The following is a 20,254-nucleotide window of genomic DNA, read 5'->3' as shown; positions in this document are numbered from 1 at the left end:
ACCAAACCTACCTTTCCCTAGGGGTTGCAGGGTTACTGATACAGGAGGCCTTTAGGAAAGTGCTTTTGAACAGCAGCCTTCTTTGTTTTCCTCCCTTGTCTCTGCCCACTCTGAGTTTTAAATTCGCAAATTTGAATTCTCAGATTATGTATGCCCTCTACCAGGTGAGGAGAGCTCATTTTCCCTGCTGTTGTGATGGTCTAGAGCGTGAATTCCTATGGCTAAGCCACCATGGTGTGACCGACTGAGCATTTCAGGCTCTCTGCCCGTTCTTCCCCCGAGAGGCATAGAGCACCTGATCAAGGAATAGGTTAGACTCTTCCAAGCTGTCCCCACTGCCAGCCTGAACTCCTTTTCCAAGCAAGGAGAGGGGGGGAGGAGGGGAGGAGGAGGGGGGGGGAGGGCTCTGTCCTGCGCTTAGGTTCCAGGAATTGAACTGGAAAAACAGAGCTGAGGGTGAGCAGAGCTGAGTGGGGGACAGCAGGTAGCAGCGAAGATGGAATTTGGAATAAGGAGGCAAAGAGTCTGGGAAGGAGATGTAAGCCGGATGGGAGACCAAGGAGCCCACAGACAGGCCATTTGAACTTGGGAGGGTGGAGAAGAGGCAGAGGATGAAAATATGCTCCTGGCAAGGGTTAGGTGAGGGGCAAGCGTGGATCTAGGTTTCCCGGGGCCCGAAGCTGGGGCAATCAAGGAGCCTTCCTAACAAACGGTTATACAATTATGAATATAACATTAGACACGGAAGCAAATATTCATTTGCAGTGAGATAACGAATCAAATTACCAACTTAAAAAAGCTGTCAAGGGGGCGCCTGGGTGGCTCAGTCAGTTGAGAGTCCGACTTCGGCTCAGGTCATGATCTCACGGTCCGTGAATTCGAGCCCCACGTTGGGCTCTGTGCTGACAGCTCAGAGCCTGGAGCCTGTTTCAGATTCTGTGTCTCCCTCTCTCTCTGACCCTCCCCCATTCATGCTCTCTCTCTGTCTCAAAAATAAACATTAAAAAATTTTTTTTTAAAAAAACCTGTCAAATACCACAAATATCAGAAATCCAGAAAAGTGACTTACTGTTTTATTAAGTACCCACCACCCTTCTCCAATACTTTCTCCCCCTGCGTTTTTTGGACTACATACACTTTGATCGTTTCTCCATTTTACAACAATCTTGTAATATACTTTTTGATAAGACAGGAGAAAGATAATTTCTCCACTAATGCAATTATCACTGTTTGATTTTTAGAATTGGGAGTTACAAAAGTGTAATTACTTATAGAACTACTACAAGTTGATAAACTATAAATATATAAAGTGTATTTGGGGTACTTCCCCTTAAAAACGTACAGTGCCTTTGTTACTGTATATGCTGCATGACTGAGTATACTTCTGATAGGAGAGAACTTCTGTTTTGAATAAGCATTGGTAAGAACCAAACCCTCTGCTTGCACTTTGCCATATCTGGTAACTGGGAGAATTCTCTACAGACTAGCTTCTGGTTACCTATATTTCAAACCTTGACTCTCCTCTTTGATACACGTACGTCTAGTGCCTAGTGCCGCGGGACACATTTATATTGCACTAGACCCCTGACCTTGCTCCTTTAGGTCAGCACAATGGGTGACAAGATTATTACCAGAAATCAGTCCTTCATGAGGACATCTAACAACAACATCATTATTACCAGAAACGACTTAGAACCACACAAATATATCCCACTGAACCCAAATTAAATATATTCTTCAACTGAACTTTCCATTTTGTGAAGTCCCCAAAATGCCCAAGGCCACTCCAATATAATCTTTTTAAAATATGTATGTATGTATGTATGTATGTATGTATGTATTTATGAGAGAGAGTGAGAGAAATTGAGAGAAAGAAAGAGAGACAGCAGGAAGGGGCAGAGGGAGAGGGAGGGAGAGAATCTTAAGCAGGCTCCATGCAACTTGGATCCCAACATGGGGCTCAATCTCATGACTGTGAAGTTATGACCTGAGCTGAAATCAAGAGTCAGACACTTAACCAACTGAGCCACCCAGGCACTCCCAATATAATCTTATAGTAAAGAAAATATGATGGAGGTGAGGTTGCAATGGAAGGAGACACTAGTCCTAACTAATTGCTGCTTGAATATCTCTTGATTGCAAGTTTGACAAAAACAAATGATTACGTGAACTCTATCATGGGTCCTTTTCTAAACCTTGGAAGGAACCCGTGCAAGGGAGGGGATCAAGGATCTTGAGGTTTATTAATGTCACAATCAATCCTGCTTGGGTTAGGTCAGAGGGTTGGTTCCAAGCAACTTCCTATACCAATTGGGTATTTAGACACAGATTGGTCAGTCCTGACCTTTCAACAGTCTTACCCATGAAGGCTGAGCCATCCCGGACTCCACACTTCCTCTGGGCATGTGGTAAGGAAGGGCACCAGGCTCTGTGATATCTGTCAGGAACACCCACCTCCTGTGTGTTAGACTTCACTGCCACATGCTTCCATTTAAGGAAGCCACTGATAACAGAAGGACACTGCCACTACTCTAAATGGACTGTGTTTCAAAGCACCTTTATAAAAAATCAGCATGGGGTATACACCCAACTGGAAGGGAAAAATCAGTGTTGAGGTAAGAAATGAGGTCTCTGGGGACCACACTGATGACCACGCAGGCTCAAGTAGAGGGTCTGCTTCCAGGACAGGAACACCAGGTGATCAGACATTAAAGAGGCTTTTGACCTTCGCTACCTTCTTAGCGCCATTAGTGAGCAGTCAGGTTGTTTGGGACCAAACGTGCTAAACCTTCATCATGTTTCTTTTGTTTCCATTGAGGTAGAGTTGATGAGCTGGTCTCGCTGATAAGTTTACTTTAACTAGGAAGATCTTCAGGTGAGGCAGACAAGATAGCAACAGAGGATATCGGAGGAGAAAGTAACCTTAGAGATTATTTTCATTGCACAGTGGAGGGAATTAAAGTCCCAATGGGCAAAATGACATATCAGAGTTAAGGAAATTGGTACACACAGGTAAAGGAGCCCAGTTTCATCCATGGAAGCCAAGTCCACTTTGTTTCTTTACCTCTAAAGCAAACTGTGGTTTTCTTGAAATCCTAGTGGAGAAGATGGTTCAGGAAACTAAGGAATAATTCTGGCACCCTCCCCTCGGCTCCCACCCTAACCCCCACTCCCACCTACGTCCCCCAAAGTGTCTACACCTGCCTGCACACAGAGTGATTGTTGAAACTTGTATTTGTAAAGCAATAATAGCAAATTTGTATATCCATTGGGCATCATTTATCCAGGGCTTCCAAGGACCAGGGCATGTTCGAAATTTTGTGGATACTATGTATCAGGAGAGAAGAATTAGATGTGGAAGACTGTGGTACCTTGATGAATACCAACTGGTAATAGAGTATAATTTCAATTTTGTAAGATATGAAAGATAAAAACCTGGGTAGAACGCAGATAGGGAGGAGATATACCAACTCTCAATAAGGGGCTATGTTTGCGTAGTCATCTTCCAAGTGTTTGTCACTGTTTTCTTCTTTAAGTATGTCTAACTGTTTAATACTAGTTTCAACACATCAATACAAAAAATTAGATACAGGTTTTATAAAGAAAATAAAATAACCTTGGATGTGTGTGTGTGTGTGTGTGTGTGTGTGCGTGTGTGTGTGTGTTTCAAGTAGTCTCCACAGTCAAAGTGGGGCTTGAACTCATGACCCTGAGGTCAAGAGTCACATGTTCTACCAACTGAGCCAGCCAGGTGCCCCTACCTTGGATTTGAATAATAATTAAATACATTTTTATCTGGCTTAGTGCTTTAGTTCAGGTGCCTAGTTGTAGAAACAGTGAACAGACCCACTGACATTAAGCAAATCTCCACAAAAGATCCTGAAATCGAGAAATGGTTGCCCAGAAGGCCAGTGTTTTCTTGGTTCCCAGCACTGTGGAGGATGAGCCCCCCAAGTCCCCGACTCTGTGAGTATTTCGTGAAGTCATACTTCCTCTGAGTCAGTCCAGTGTGACTCATGCTTCCCACATCTGCAGCGGAAGGAAGGGAAGGAAGCAAGAAAAATAATAATAACTTGGTTGTTATTGTATCCAATAAAGTAAATTTCACTGTGTTGGGCCAGATGGTAAAATTATAGAAACGAATCTTTGCAAAAATGTGAAATGCAGTACGCTGCTGGATCAAGTGTTTCATTTTCTTAATTTTTCAAACGCTGTCATTAAAAAAAAAAAAAGGTTTATTTTCTGACCTCTTGCCTATTAAAAGGGGCAGCTAATTCTTCTGGCAAACTTTGTGGAAACTTGACACACAGTCTTGGGAGTTGCATTAAAAATGCAAGAGGGCATTTTACTCTCAGAGGAGAGCAGGGGTGGAGGGGCTGCGTGCTCACGGCTCCAGGTCAGCAAATGAAGAATTATTTATTTATGGAAAGTGGGGCTAGGTGTCAGCAGGGTTCTGGGGAAGCAGTGTGCCCAAGAATGGAGCCCTCGAATGCAGCCGATAAATTCCTTCGACCCTGATGACTTACGAGAGGGTTTTGAATGCGGTTTTCATCGTCAGTGATTTTTCAAGTTGTATTGTGGATTCAAGTTGCTGATTTCCCACTTTCTCTGACTTCAGTAGGATCAAATTTAGATGGTAGTTTTCATTAATTGTGCTGTAACCCTAGGAATCCCTGGAGCTGCGTTTTTACACCTCGAATAACTTTATGGCCCCCAGAGACAAACCACGTGAGAGAAATAGATGACTGTTCAATGCAAGAATCAAGTTCCCCAAAGCATTCTCAGCCAGCCTCCCTTGAAGAAATCTAGACCCCTAGCACTGGCAAATAGGTCTGTTCTCCGTATGTGAGGCAAAACATGACCAAGTCTCCATTTACATTTTACCTGTGCCGTGAAAGTTCATGATGATAACGAAAGCAAAAGAATTCAGAGCGGCAGCATAAAATTTCCAAATGTATGTAAATTCCTGGAGAGGCTTACTCTTTAAAAAAAAAAATTTTTTTTTAATGTTTACTTATTTAGGGGGGTGGGGGGAGCATGAGCGGGGAGGGACAGAGAGAGGGAGACACAGAATCAGAAGCAGGCTCCAGGCTCTGAGCTGCCAGCACAGAGCCCATTGCGGGGCTCAAACTCAGGAACTGCGAGATCGTGACCTGAGCCTAAGTTGCCGCTTAACAGACTGAGCCACCCAGGCGCCTCTGGGAGGCTTACTCTTGAACACAGTGATGATGCAGGTAAAATCTGCAGTTTCCCTGTACTGCCTCCTGGCTCTCCTCCCTTGCCTTCTCTTTGCACACCTTCTTTTTTTATTATTATTTAAAAAAAAATTTGTTTAACATTTATTTATTTTTGAGAGACAGAGCACGAGTGGGGGAGGAGTGCGGGGTGGGCGGGTGGTACACAGAATCCAAAGCAGGATCCAGGCTCTGAACTGTCAGCACAGAGCCCGACGTGGGGCTCGAACTCACTGACCACGAGATCATGACCTCAGCCGAGGTCAGACACTTAACTGACCGAGCCACCCAGGCGCCCCTCTTTGCACACCGTCTTCCAGCATTACTCTTGGAAAAATATCTGGCAAGTACAGTCATGTCAAGGCATAAATATGGTTTGAGGTGGTTATTTTTTTATCAGGATATTTTCTTTTTTTTTATTAATCAAAAAGGCTTCAACTACGGCAAGGAATTCCTTACCAAACTTCAGTCCTCAAAAGTTTTATAAGGAAAGAACCCCTGACGTTTTGCAAGGAAAGAAGCCCTAAGTGGCATTCCAGGGATGACAATTTACTGTACTTACGCCTGCTTTTGATTTGGGCAACACTCATTATAGACATCAAGCATGATTTTCCCCCCAGATTCTAGATGGGGATGCCTTTTCTCTCAACTCCAAAACAAGCATATCAAAGCAGGCAGGGTGCCTTATTTAGCTTTGCCAACCCCATGAATCTAGGAACTGAAGGATGGGCGGTCATTCCCTGTGAGCCTGCGGTGACAAATTAGGACGCCCAATGCAAGTTATATACAGAGAGCTTTTCTGCCTTACCTTGGTGCCGTGTGCCAACAGGTGAGGGAACTGGCCTCTGGAAGAAGAGGAAACACAGTTGAAGGGCATTTCTCTCTTCCTCCTCTCCATGGTTCAGATGTGTTTCTTCTGACCTGTCCTTGATGTGGGTCCTAACCTCAACCTCTTCTAAGTGCTACCTCCAACTGTGAAGCAACTCTCCCGTCTTCTCTTCGTAACTAGAACATGAACCAGGCACATTAGGACTTTGCCTTATTTGATTCGGCAGCACTAAAGATAGAAAATTAGTCTAACTGCCACACCTCCACTACCTCAAGTCTTTCTCTCTCTGAATCCATCTTTTTTTTTTTTAAGTGTATTTAATTTTTTGAGAGAGAGAGAGAGAGAGAGAGAGAGGAGGAGGAGGAGGAGAGGGGGAGAGAGAAAGAGAGAGAGAGAAGGAAGGGGAGAATGTCAACCAGGCTCTGCACTGACAGCCCCAGTGTAGGACTCCGTCCCATGAACTGTGAGATCATGACCTGAGCCAATACCAAGAGTCGGATGCTTAACCGACTGAGCCACCGAGGTGCCCCTCTCTCTTAATTCATCTCGATCGCATTTTCTAGAGTCGCAGGTATCTGAGAACATGGCAGGTAAACAAATGAAACCCCTGGTCTATTTTTACGGTCCAATTATTTGCCTGCCACATGTATGATTCTAGGCTAGCTACTTAAAACTCCTAATTCTCACTCTCCTCATAGTACATGCCTTATAAGGCGATTGTAAGGGGTAAATGAGCCAATGGATACAAACCACCTAGCACAGTACCTGGCACACAGAAAGTACTCAATAAATGTAAGCCATCATCATCATCATCATCATCAATAATAGCATCACCATCCCATCCAGTAGCAACTGGTTGGGGCTAATAAGGCAGTTAGTCAGTATAATTCATGAGTGGCCTAGGTAGAGAGTGGACCTCCCCTCCAAACTTTATTTTTAGGGGCCCCTGGGTGGCTCAGTCGGTTGAGCATCCAACTTCAGCTCAGGTCATGATGTCACGGTTCATGAATTTGAGCCCCACGTTGGGCTCTGTGCTGACAGCTCGGAGCCTGCAGCCTGCTTCAGATTCTGTGTCTGCCTCTCTCTATGCTCCTCCCCTGCTCACACCTTGTCTCACTCTCAAGAATAAATAAAGAAAAAAAAAATTTTTTAACTTTATTTTTAAAAATTTTAAATATTGCATTAATAAAATACTGTTCACCTTGCTAAAATATTTTGAACATTGTCTCAATTCTCTCAATGGAAACATTGAAATGCTATATTTCCTCATGAAATACATGAAACTTATACTTCGAAATAAATAAGCTGATCTCTCTGAGGTTTCAAAAATTTCTTATTGAAAATCCCTGTGAATTCTACACTCCTAAATATACCCTTACCTGTCAGTCAGTGACCATACTCCATGGAAACACGAACTAGTAAGCAAGGGAGAGTGTGTGCCCAGAAGTGTTTGTCTGGGCCTCCCACTTGATATTCTGTGTTTTATCCAATGAAAGAACAGGTGGTGGAGAAAAGGTCTGGGTCCGAGGTCTGGACTCCAGCTGTGTCTCTGCCACTAAGGAGTGATGGAGTGACCTTGGACAAGCTCACCGGGCTTCTGCATCCTCACCCAGCAAAGAGGCACTGAGACTTCATACCCTCATCCCCCTCGGGCTTGGATGGTTTGTGTTTTGTGTATGATGAATTTGCTTCACTCCTCTCTTTTTCTTTCCATTTTCCCATCGAGAAGGCAAGGCAAAAGTGGTAACAAGCAGGAAAACAGCGCCCTCTAGGGTTTTCCCGAGGCGTGCCTGTGTTGAGGATGTAAGGATGAAAAACACCCGGGGGAAGGTCTGGGGGTTCTGAATTTCCTAAGGCCTACAATTACTTGTCTTGCGTCTTTTTCTTTTTCTTTTTTTTTCTTATCTGCCTCACTTCTTAAGTAGACCTTACAATGTTGTTTCTACCTTGATGGGTTGAAATAAATTTGTTTTGAAAAATTCCAAAACCCCAAAGGAATAAAACTAGCAAAAATGAAAATTAACCTCCCAGAATAAACTTGGAGGTGCAGAACCCCAAATCAAATAAGAAATTATTGAAACAGCAGAGAGCTTTTGTATTATGTATTATGTATTTCAAATATAAGTGTAACGTGTTTCATGAGGAATGATAACGTTTTGATGTTTCCATCGAGAGAATTAAGACAGGGTTCAGAATATTTTAACAAGATAAACATTAGTATTTTATTAAAACAATATTTAAACAGAGGGGAAGTCCGTTTCAGTTTATATTTTTTGAGTTTATTATTATCCTTCCAAAAATGAGGCAGAAATCAATAAAAGGGAGCATTATTGTCTCCTAGACAACAGAGAAACAGAATGTCACAAATTACCTGATCTAATGCTCCATTGTATAGATGACGAAGCTGGTAACCCAGAACTTTTATATTTAATCCAGAGTTCTTGATAATTTCTGGAAGAGTACTTAGACTAGTAAGAGCAATGCTAATATTCAGTGTAAATAACAATGAATATGAACTCATTATGAATCAAGCATCCTGCCATGTTTTGCGGGGAGTATCTCATTTAACCCTTGCAATAGCTCAATGAGTTCATTACCATTGTTTTTTTCCCTTTTACAGCCGGAGAAATGGAGGCACGGAGGAGTCAAGTAACTACCCCCAAGTTTACAGCTTATCAATACTCCCGGGCCTTTCATACACAACCACAAATCTATCCCACATTCAAATTCGTAGATATACACTCAGATAGATGCCGCTAAGCTTTTTAGGACTCTGTGTTTCGTTTTGAAACAGAACATTATTTTTGTTCCGAAAGCTCTCCCTGACCATTGTGAAGACAAAATGAGTCACAGAGAGGTGGGAGGAGCCCTAAAAGATGGGTGGTAAATGGGGCCCAAGGAGGGGATGGGAGATGGCTGACCTTGGAATTGATCAGTTAGGGGCCAGCTCTTTGGAGTGAGGTATAGCTTCAAGTTCCATCATAATCTTTCATAAAAATTAAGGGTCCATTAAGCAAGTATATATATAAAAGGAAAAAGCTGAATGCAGGTCGAATCTTTACAAAACTCTATGCACATGTGTTTATCATTTCTTCTGTTCTTTGGTAAAAGCACACAAACACACACTGACTATCCACACACAGTTCTGTGCTGTTCTAACACAATTTTTTTCATATGCATATTTCCTCATGTTTCGCTTTAAATAGCTACATGATATTATTCCATTATCTTGACCTATCATGATTTGCTTAGTCACCTCCCTATTGTTGACGCTTTGGATTGTTCCCAGTTATAAATAGCATCGCTATACCATTTCCAGAACAATTTTAATTTAGGGATTTTTTTTTTCCCGATCCATATTCCCAAGGGTTTAATTCCTGTGTCAAAGTGCACAATATATCGGCTCTTGCTGTATCTTGCTAGGCTGCTTTCTGGGAAGGTTAAAAGATAAATTACAAGTCCATATAGCATTGAATCTTTAGCATTCCGTTTTGCTGATTTATCTACCAAACAATGTCATTAATCATTTTAAGTGTTTTTACCACATCGCTGCCACCACCCCTGCCCCCTGACATCATGACCACTCCCATTATCGTTACCTTTGCCCAGACAACCAAAAGCAGCACCATTAGTCATCAGCTACCTTCACCATCAATACCATCCCCATCGTCATCATCCACCCCCACTGTCACCATCACCTTCAAAATGCCACCACAACACTGTCACTGATATCACGGTCACTCTCATCCACAAAATGGCCACCCATACCTCCATCACTCACTACCGCCATTACTTTTATAACCGCCGCCTTCCCCATGACCAGCTATTGTCACCATCATCGTCCCTTCCCCATGACCAGCTATTGTCACCATCATCGTCCCTTCCCCATGATCAGCTATTGTCACCATCATCCCCATCATCACTATATGCCACCACCATTATTGAAGACATCGAGCATGTGCCACATGCCGTCCTGAGTGTTTACTTACACTAACCGTTCCGGGCTCACAATAACCCTTCTAGGTGTATAATGGCCCCTTGTTGCCGACTGCAAAACTGACGCTGAGAAATTAAGACTTTTGGTCAAGGATACTGCTGGACCATGGCAAAGCCGAGATCCGTATCTGTATTAGTCAGACTCCAAAGCCCATTCTCTGTAGCGCCAATGCCTGCACTTACTTTAATTGACGTTCTGTGGTCTTTCAAAGTCCTTTCGTCTACATCTCTTTAGTTGCTATTCAGCCTGAGCGTTTTTCCATATGGTGATTTATTGTCTACGTTTCCTTGTGTGTAAACCTTCCTATGACCTCATTTTACATGAAAGCTGAATATTGACCTCAAATGATTAGATCAATTCCTGATTTTTTTTTCGATGGTAAAACTTTTCTTTAACATTTATAACATATAAGCTCCCCCCCCACACACACACACATATTTTTTATTTTAGGGAGCAAGTGCAAGTGGGGGGAAGGGGGACAGAGAGAAAGAGAGATCAAAGCGGTGCTCAATCCCAGGACCCTGGGATCATGACCTGAGCTGAAATCAAGAGTCAGATGCTCAACCGACTGAGCCCCCAGGTGCCCCTTCTCACTTATATTTTATCTTTTAAGCTTTTTTGGTTTTGGGATGTTATAACATCTATTTTATGTCTAATTATAACATTAGAGAATCAGAAGTATTTCTCCCTTTTTTAGTTGGAAAGAATATGCTTATTTTCTTCTAGTTTTCTTATGTTTATCATTTTGTTTCGACCAAAATTTATTATAAGTATATGATATAAGGTATGAATCTAATATATTCTCTGTACTGTGATTCGATTGTGCCCACGTACTGAATTATGATTATTTCTTGCATTGTATTTTTTTTTTCATGTAGTAAGTTCTTATATTGGTTTTAATTTACTTTTAAAAAAAGGGCACCTGGGTGGCTCAGTCGGTTGAGTGTCCGACTTCGGCTCGGGTCACGATCTCACAGTCCGTGAGTTCGAGCCCCGCGTCAGGCTCTGGGCTGATGGCTCAGAGCCTGGAGCCTGTTTCCGATTCTGTGTCTCCCTCTCTCTCTGCCCCTCCCCCGTTCATCCTCTGTCTCTCTCTGTCCCAAAAATAAATAAACGTTTAAAAAAAATTTTTTTTAATATATACTCTATCTCATCATTTCTTCCTTGCTTTTAATCTAATATCACATAGTTTTGGTAATTGTCACTTGTTTTAAAATCTAGAAAATAAATCTTTCACTAAGCCTTTTGGAAAAACTTTTTGGTTATTTTTTCCTGCTTGTTTTTCTGGAGAAATCTTAAAATCAGATTTTATAAAACATACTATGGAGACTTTAATTGTTATCATATGAACAGAGAGTTTGTTACTTTAAGAATATTCGATTTTGCATTCATGAATAAGATTTAATTTCCCATTACTCATAGTATTATTTTTACTTTCAAAATCATTTTATTATTTGGAGCTAAATTATTATCTAAGCAGTTAATTGTATTTTTATCATAAGAGTATATAGATTTTACAGCAATATGAAGTGATTCATCACCTAAGTATCGGGATACAAGTAATTTTAGTGAATTTATCTTTTCCAATGCATCAGTTTTTGCAGTAACTGCAAAATCTAAGATAAACAGTTCAGATACCATAACAATTTTTTCTGCCACTTGAAAAGCAACATCCAAATTAGTAAAAACAATGACATGTTCTTTAAAGCCAAAATGTTTCAGAAAGGCAGGCCCTCCAGACCAACTAATCTGGGAAAAACAGTCTCCCGGCACATGGATATCCGTTAATGTAAACCAACTTTGGACAAGCACGCTGGGCTGAGTTTCTGAAAAACTGTCATGTGAAGTGGGATTTTGACGCCATTTAAACTTCCTTTTCTCCAAGTTCTCTCCTTTTCCATTGTCTGGGGCTTCCTATGTGCTGACTTTACCAGAGAGTAGCAGTCAAGACTGGGGTGTAAGTTGGCAAAATCATCGCAAAGATGGGCCCCTGAGAAGTTTGCTCCCTTTCTTCCAGAAATAGAGCACTGCCCCCAGGCACTAATGGCATCTTGGGGTTTCGAGGACCCACCTGGGTAAGCCTCTCTGAAAGGTAGGGTTATTAAGTTTGGAGATTAGATTTTGCAGTCACAGCAGAAGTAGGTGAGTCCACCATTCATTTACTTCTTCAACAAATATTACTGAGCCATGCAATCCACTAACTGTGGATAAAACATCGTGGTCTCCATTAAAAAAAAAAAAATCTATCAATATGAAAAGGGAGAAATAAAGGCACTGGGTCAGGTTTGCTCCTAGGTTCCTTTCACCTTAGAATTAAGATGTTTGCTATCACAAAATAGGTACTTGAGAGGCTGGGTCAATGAGCTTTGCCAAGTGAAAAACTGATATTAGTTAGTGAGCCCTATGAGCCCAAAAGGTGCTGGGCTGGGTCTGAAGACCCAGGTCTCGGCCTCTGAGGCTCCTTGTCACTGGGTTAATCTTCTCAATACAATTTCAGTATCTTCTACCCACGGAATGACCTGCCTTTTGGTGAATCGGTAACCAAATACCCGTCCTTCCTGTGATTCTCCACTTATACGTCCCCTGTACTTTTTTCCACCCAGGGATGGCCACATCCCTACTGCACACACAGGGTAGGCAAGAACTGCTCAGCAAACCAAGGAAGCCCTCGGATGTCAGTGCGGTTCCTTAGATTGTCTATCTGCTTATTTATTCATTCCTTTTGCTTCCATTAATTTCTTTTTTTATTTAAAAAAAATTTTTTTTCAACGTTTATTTATTTTTTTTGGGACAGAGAGAGACATAGCATGAACGGGGAAGGGGCAGAGAGAGAGGGAGACACAGAATCGGAAACAGGCTCCAGGCTCTGAGCCATCAGCCCAGAGCCTGACGCGGGGCTCGAACTCATGGACCGTGAGATCGTGACCTGGCTGAAGTCGGACGCTTAACCGACTGCGCCACCCAGGCTCCCCGCTTCCATTAATTTCTTACAGAACACTGCTTATGTGCCCACATACACCTTTTCTGCCCCAAAACACAACGGAAGTAATTTGTTCTTCCAAGCTTGCCAATTATCTCATTCAGTGTATAAACTGTGATCAAAAGATTGTGCTTTTGATTTTTTTTTTATTTAAAACAAAATTTTTTTAATGTTTATTTATTTTTGAGAGAGAGAGAGGGAGAGAGAGAGAGGGCATGAGCGAGGGAGGGGCAGAGAGAGAGGGAAAGACAGAATCCGAAGCAGGCTCCAGGGTCTGAGCTGTCAGCACAGAGCCCGACGTGGGGCTCGAACTCACGGACCGCGAGACCATGACCTGAGCTGAAGTCGGATGCTCAACCGACTGAGCCACCCAGGTGCTTTTGATTTTTGAGCAAAAATCAAGGTTGGGATATCCATTTGCAAAAGAAGTCCTTAGTACTGTTGTGAGTAAAAGAAGAAATAATTAATAGTCACCAACCTAAATGACAGTGATGACCTTCTTATGGAGGCATTTCTTGAATATTCATGAGGGAAGCAAAAGAGACAAAATGTAGCACCTGTAAAAAACGTTAAGACCTTCACGAGATATACAAATATTGAATCATTATACTGTATACCTGAAACTAACATAATGTTACGTATCAATTATATCTCTGAAATTTTTTTTAATGTTAAGAGCTGAGGTTAAATAAGAGTTGTGAAACTAAGGATGGAAAATAATTTTTTTTGGTATTTTTTTTCCTGCTTGTTCTTCTGGAGGAGCCTTAAAATCAGTTTTTTCAGCTTTTATAGAATATACTATGGAGACCTCAGTTATTGTCTTAGTTGTAATTTTGGAGTAAGGAGACGGACAGAGAATTTGGAAGGCAGGAATTCCCAAGACTAAGATTTCCCGTATTATTTTCAAAACAAGCTTTCGCAACCGTTATCCTGCAAAACCCATAAGGTTTATAAAGGTTGAACGCTTGGGAATCCACTAATAAAATAATTGATATTCTGCAAAGCCACTGAGTTTGTTCAACACCCATTCATTTGCTTGACAAATACTTCCTAAGCATGATTCTAGCACTGTCTGTGCCCTGGGAACAAATGAAAAAAGTATGAAACATCGTCCTTAACCTCAAAGACATGGTGGTGCAGTTGAGGAGATAAGATTTACAGAGCGAAAGGACAGGTTTATAAAAGAACACAGCTTAAGATTAAAAAACCAGGATGCAAATAAATAAATTGGAAAAAAGTTAAAGTAAGTCCCGAACGAGACAACTAAAAGAGACCGCAAGTTTCAAAAGGAATAAATCACTGTAGGTTGAGAGGGTCAGAAAAGTCTCCCTGGCAAGGTAGGACTTTAGCATTTGAACACAGGAAGGACACAGGCAAGGCCATGAGTGGGGAAGTTATTGAAAACCCACCCCAGCTATGACACAGCCTTTCCTGGGTCACCTGGGGCCCCAGTCTAATAAGTCACTTGACTAACTATGCAAAATGGCCAGTGACTTCTGCCCAGATGGCCACAGTGAGAGCCCGGGATAGAGGCAGCTTGTGCACAAGCTCAATGCAGATCCACACTAGAGTTTTCAAATGCAGTTCTGAGACATTCAACATCTAGAGGCAAGCAAATCTAACTCATGGGAGAGACGGAGGCATTGATAGGGGAGCTGAGGCAGTTATGTCATTTAAGAGGAACTAAAGCATGGGAGGATTGCCGGGTAGCCATTAAACAACACGCTTGTGTAAACAATACATTCTGAAACAAATGACTACACCTGTCCTTTATCAAAGTGCCTTTTGCTTAAAGGAAAACATCTTCGCTTCATTAGCTCTTTTTTCTTCTTTTTCTTTTTTAAATGTATAGAGTTCTAATTATGTGGGGTTTTTTTTAAGTTTATTTATTTTGAGAGAGCGAGAGTGAGGGAGTGGGGGAGAGGCAGAGAGAGAGAGGGAGAGACAGAATCCCAAGCAGGCTCCACAATGTCAGCACAGAGCCCAACGCAGGGCTTGAACTCACGAACCGTGAGATCATGACCCGAGCCATAGTCAGATACTTCATCGACTGAGCCACCCAGGCGCCCTTCTTTTTTCTTCTAATATTTGTCAAAGACTCGAAAATTTCTGCTGTCTTTTGAGGAAGAGGTCACAGCACAATATAAAATAGGGAGGAGGAGGTGGCCATTAGGAGCCAAGACACCTGAATTGCTGGCCTGGTCTTGCCCTTGATATTCTTGTCTTACCTTAGGTCTTCCTCAAACATGTCAACGTCACCCTGAAAAAGTAATAACCCCTTGTGTTAACATAGCTTTTATGGCGATGTTTTCTGCTTATTGTTAAAACTGGCTCTGCAGATGTCATTTAAGCATCAATGGCGATTTTTTTATAAAGCTTCATTCTTATTAAACAGATATCCTGGCGGTGATCAATCTACTGGTTACAATGATGGTCAGCACAGGAAGGGCAAAGCAGGAAAGACTCTTCCCGGACATAGATCATCTATCGATAGACACATCTATGGGTAGAAATTTTATTTTGCAAAGTGATGCTAGGCTTCCACTCTTTGGTATTTCTTCCCCCTTCTCTATTTGGTGTCTTTGTGGAGCTTTCAGAATCAAAACTTAAGTTTCCTAACCTGATATTGTCAAGGACACCCAGATGTGTGCAGAGTAAAGGTACAAAGGCTGTGGAGAGCCACAGGAAAGTATCCGGCCCCCAGTTTCCTGGCCCCACCCTCAGATTCAGTGTTTGTGGGAAGGGCCCAGAGAGATACGTTTTTAAGGAGCTCCCTAAGTGATTGGTTCAGACTGTGCTAGGAAACTCCTCTGGTCCCATACCCTTTGGGACTGCTGGTCTTTGTGTCATCAACGGCCTTCTCCTGGGATGCACTTTTAAAATGCAGAAAAGACTGCAGCCTGACTCACTAAGTTCCACTCTGTGGGCAGATATGAGGACAACAGCAGTAGCAAGGTCTCGGTGTGTGTTTATTAAATGGACAAGAGGATGGGGTGCCTGGTGGCTAGGCCGGTTAAGCATCTGACTCTTGATTTCATCTCAGGTCATGATCTCATGGTTTGTGGGTTCACGCCCTGCATCGGGCTCTGTGCTGGTAGTGCAGAGCCTGCTTGGGATCCTCAGTCTCCCCCTCTCCCTCTGCCCCTCCTGCACTCTCTCAAAAATAAATAAATAAGCTTAAAAAAATAATAAACGGACAAGAGGAAAGTAAGATCTGCTAGTGTGAGAGTTTGGCGAAGGGATGAGGGTACTGAATCCAAGGAGTCTCGGGCTTTGCTCAGGTCACGATCTCATGGTTTGTGTGTTCGAGCCCCAGGTAGGGCTCTGTGCTAACAGTACAGAGCCTGCTTGGGATTCTGTATCTCCCTCTCTCTGCCCCTCCCCCCACTTGCTCTCCTTTTGTCTCTCTCTCAAAATAAATAAAACTTTTAAAAAGGAAAAGAAAAGATACCTGTGGTAAAAAAAAAAAAAAATCAGATAATGCACAAAGTAAAAATTATAAAAAGTAAAAATTGTAATGGTCTTCCTCCTAATCCAACTTTTCTGAAATAACCACTATTCACAGTTTAGGTGTAGCTTTCCAGACAATATATATAAGATTATATATATTTTACAATGAAAATACACATGTACTTTTCTTTTTTTTTTTTATATTTTTTTAAATTTAAAAAAAAATTTTTTTTTTCAACGTTTATTTATTTTTGGGACAGAGAGAGACAGAGCATGAACAGGCGAGGGGCAGAGAGAGAGGGAGACACAGAATCGGAAACAGGCTCCAGGCTCTGAGCCATCAGCCCAGAGCCCGACGCGGGGCTCGAACTCACGGACCGCGAGATCGTGACCTGGCTGAAGTCGGACGCTTAACCGACTGCGCCACCCAGGCGCCCCCACATGTACTTTTCCATAATTTGTTTTCTTTTTCATTTAACAATATATCCTGGCATCTTTCCATGTCATGGAAAAGAACTCCGTGTATGTTCTTTTTGTGATATCCTTCATTACATGGATGTACCCAACGTACCTAATCTATCTTCTGACGGATATTTAGTCCCCTTCTAGTTTTTTCTTATTTCAAACAATGATGCAGTGAACACTTTTGACCCTTTGTTCACTTAAGAGTTTCTTATCAATGGGCCTGTTGAGCCTTCGTATGACCCAACTATGTCTTTAAATTTGACAGATAGCTGGGGCACCTGGGTAGCTCTGTCAGTGAAGCGTCCGGCTTCGGCTCAGGTCATGATCTCACGGTTTGTGAGTTCAAGCCCCGCGTCGGGCTCTGTGCTGACAGCTCAGAGCCTGGGGCCTGCTTCCGATTCTGTGCCTCCCTCTCTCTCTGTCCCTCCCTTACTTTCACTCTGCCTCTCTTTCTCTCTCAGAAATAAATAAACGTTAAAAAAAATTTTTTTTTAATTTGATAGATAGCTGACCTCCAAAAGGTTGTACCAATGTACAGTCCCTACTTGTATGGCATATTTGCTCACAACTTTTTTCATGAGTCCTTAAAAAGTTTTACCAATTAAATAGTGAGAAAATATCCCATCGGTACAATTTCAGTTTTGTAGCTAAGCAGTGTGCGTTTTCAGATCCTTCTTATCCCTGTGTTCCTGTGAATGAACTGTTCATATCGTTTACCATGGAGTCAAGGCTGACTTTTGTGTTGCCAAACACCGTGCTTTCTTATTTTCACCGTGGCATCTGTGGCGAACAGCAAACGGTCATGCGCCACAGAGAGCAAATCCACGGAGCGGGGGAAGAGCGAGGGAGTCATTTTCCACTTACTCAAGATGTCAGAACCAGCAGCTTATTAAAAACCACGGCGTGTATCGTTCGGCGTGTAAACCTTAAGAGCTGGAGCAAAGCACAGTGACTGGAATGAAATCCGATCTCAAGTTATTTCTCAAACAAATGAGTGATTGTCGACAGACAGGCAGATCTAGACACATTCTATGCGTCTGGCTCTGTGCTGGGCACAGGGAAACACACGTAAGAAACACCGGTCCTTCTTTCAAAAAGCTAGATTTGTTGGGCTGTGGCTGTGTAAAGTGATAATTACAATGCTAGAGGTGATTAATGGAGGGATGAGTGGATGTCTTCTGTCCTTGAAGGTCTTAAATCTAGAAGGCAGCAGATTCACAAACAAATCATTTCAAAGTAATAGTACAACAGTAGAGATTTGCATAGGATGTTATTGAGGCGTGAGTTTTTTAAAAAAAAATTTTTTTTAACGTTTTATTTATTTTTGAGACAGAGAGAGACAGAGCATGAACGGGGGAGGGGCAGAGAGAGAGGGAGACACAGAATCGGAAGCAGGCTCCAGGCTCTGAGCCACCAGCCCAGAGCCCAACGAGGGGCTCGAACTCAGGGACCACGAGATCGTGACCTGAGCTCAAGCCGGACGCCTAACCGACTGCACCGCCCAGGCGCCCCGAGGCGTGAGTTTTAAGGATGAGAGAGAGTTAGCTGAGTGAGGAAACACGAGGAAAGTCAAATAATGGAAACAAAGACATGGAGGTATGGGACAGCAGGGTGTGTACTTAGGAAAGCAAACCATGTTAGGATTCCCAGAATCTCTGGCGCCTCGGGCCAGAGGAGTCCCGATAGGCAGATAGGTCACGTCATGCCAGGGAGTGTGATCCATGCTGAGCTACCGAAGGGTTTCTTGCATGGGCTGGGTGATCTGCCGTGCATGGTAGCTGGCTCACCCTGGCTGCCAGGCGGAAGGTCAATTTGAGGAGCGTGGTGGGTGGCCAAGACAGAATGCAGTCAGGAATGTTCTATGACCATCTGGGCATGAAGCAATGCAGCTGCAGCTTACAAGGATGAAAAGTGGAGAGATTTGGGTAGGGACTTGGTAACTAATTGGATTGGGGATGATGAAGGAATTAAACAAAAATATGGGCTTGGTTTTGGTTTGGGTGACTGGAGAGATGACGGTGTCGCTGACCGGGAAAGAAAATACAGGGTAAGGAGAAGATGTCGGGAAGAAGGTTATTAGTGTGGCATTTTGGAAATGTTGTCCTTGAGGAAACACCCAAGGGGTATATTCCTCAAATAGTTACATATTGGGATGAGGCTCTCTAGGGAACACATGAAGGCTAAAAGTTACAATCTGGGAATGAAGGAATGAATTCTGGATGGCATTGGATTTCAAGGCAGGGGCCTTCATGAGCCTTACCCATAAGTAACTCATAACCAGGCACAACATCAACCTAAGTTTATTGTCCCTTCGAGGGCCCATTACAACTGCAGATCTGGATGGATCTGTGTCACCCAGATCCTTGAAGTCCTTTTGATGCTAACAGGAGCAGGGGAGCCCAGCAGTGCATTCTTACTGTTGAGTGAGGATGAGCTACTCACCCATCAGTTGTTAGAGTGTCCTCCCCAGAGATTCATTTCACAGCCCAGAAGCAGCTTGCTTGTTATGGTGGAAGGAAAATGGATTCACTGATATGGGCTGCAAGGTCAAAGCCAAGGACACTCTTCTTTGTGACAAGATGGGTTCCCCCGAGTAACAAGATTGGGGAAAGGGTCTCTTTTAGCCCTTTATCAGCATGAGTTAGTTTCCTGTATAATATTTGTCAGCTTGAATGACCCAGAGCCTAGCTTTCAGGGAGAGACAATGCACCGTATAAAGGCATCAAGGTACATCAGAGAGTCACAGAAGCCCGTGCGGGCACTGCCACTTTCAGTGCAGAGGACTGGGACAAGTTATTCCTCCTCTCTGAATCTGAGTTCCCTGATCTTGTTAACATGGGGGTAACAAGAAAAATATCTGTTCTACTTTTTATGGCCGTGACAATCATTAAATAAGAAATATTTCTAGAAGTTTCATGCAAATGTTAAGATTGTTTGAAGACGCCAGACAGAAAGCCTACACTTTGTAGGCCTCCATGTAAACAGTTGTCAAGTGTGTGTGAACTATACTCAAGTTGATTCGCTCATTTATTCAACCCACTTATGGAATAAATGCCCACTGAGTGCCTACTTGGTATGAGATATGAGGGATAAAAAGAGAATGGACACTCTGACTGCCAAGTGATCTCTCGGCACAAGGGCAAGGGGTCTTGGCTAGTCAGCACCCACATGATGGGCACACATGCATCTCTGTAACCAGAGGGAAGGAGCAGAGGAGTTGGCTTTGACTTGAGAACTTGGCCAGACCACTTTGGCCAGGCTGTTCTGTATCCTCTGCCCTTTAATATAAGGACTTTGAC

General features: G+C 42.8%; 1 long non-coding RNA gene across 6 annotated transcripts in view; it reads right to left on the bottom strand.

Annotated features, from left to right (window-relative positions):
- LOC111560467 overlaps positions 1-20,254 on the bottom strand; it is a 37,925-nt gene that overhangs the window by 10,607 nt on the left and 7,064 nt on the right. For 4 of the 6 annotated variants that reach the window (XR_002742297.2, XR_002742296.2, XR_002742295.2 and 1 more), the window contains one exon: positions 6,043-6,079. This is a non-coding gene — a long non-coding RNA (uncharacterized LOC111560467). Of the gene's footprint in view, positions 1-6,042; positions 6,240-20,254 lie in introns of all 6 variants that reach the window. The other 2 variants (XR_006597805.1, XR_006597804.1) reach the window with 1 other exon arrangement.

Source organism: Felis catus, chromosome B2, assembly GCF_018350175.1.
Source record: "Felis catus isolate Fca126 chromosome B2, F.catus_Fca126_mat1.0, whole genome shotgun sequence".
NCBI classification, from domain to species: domain Eukaryota; kingdom Metazoa; phylum Chordata; class Mammalia; order Carnivora; family Felidae; genus Felis; species Felis catus.
This window is presented reverse-complemented; position numbering and strand designations above follow the sequence as displayed.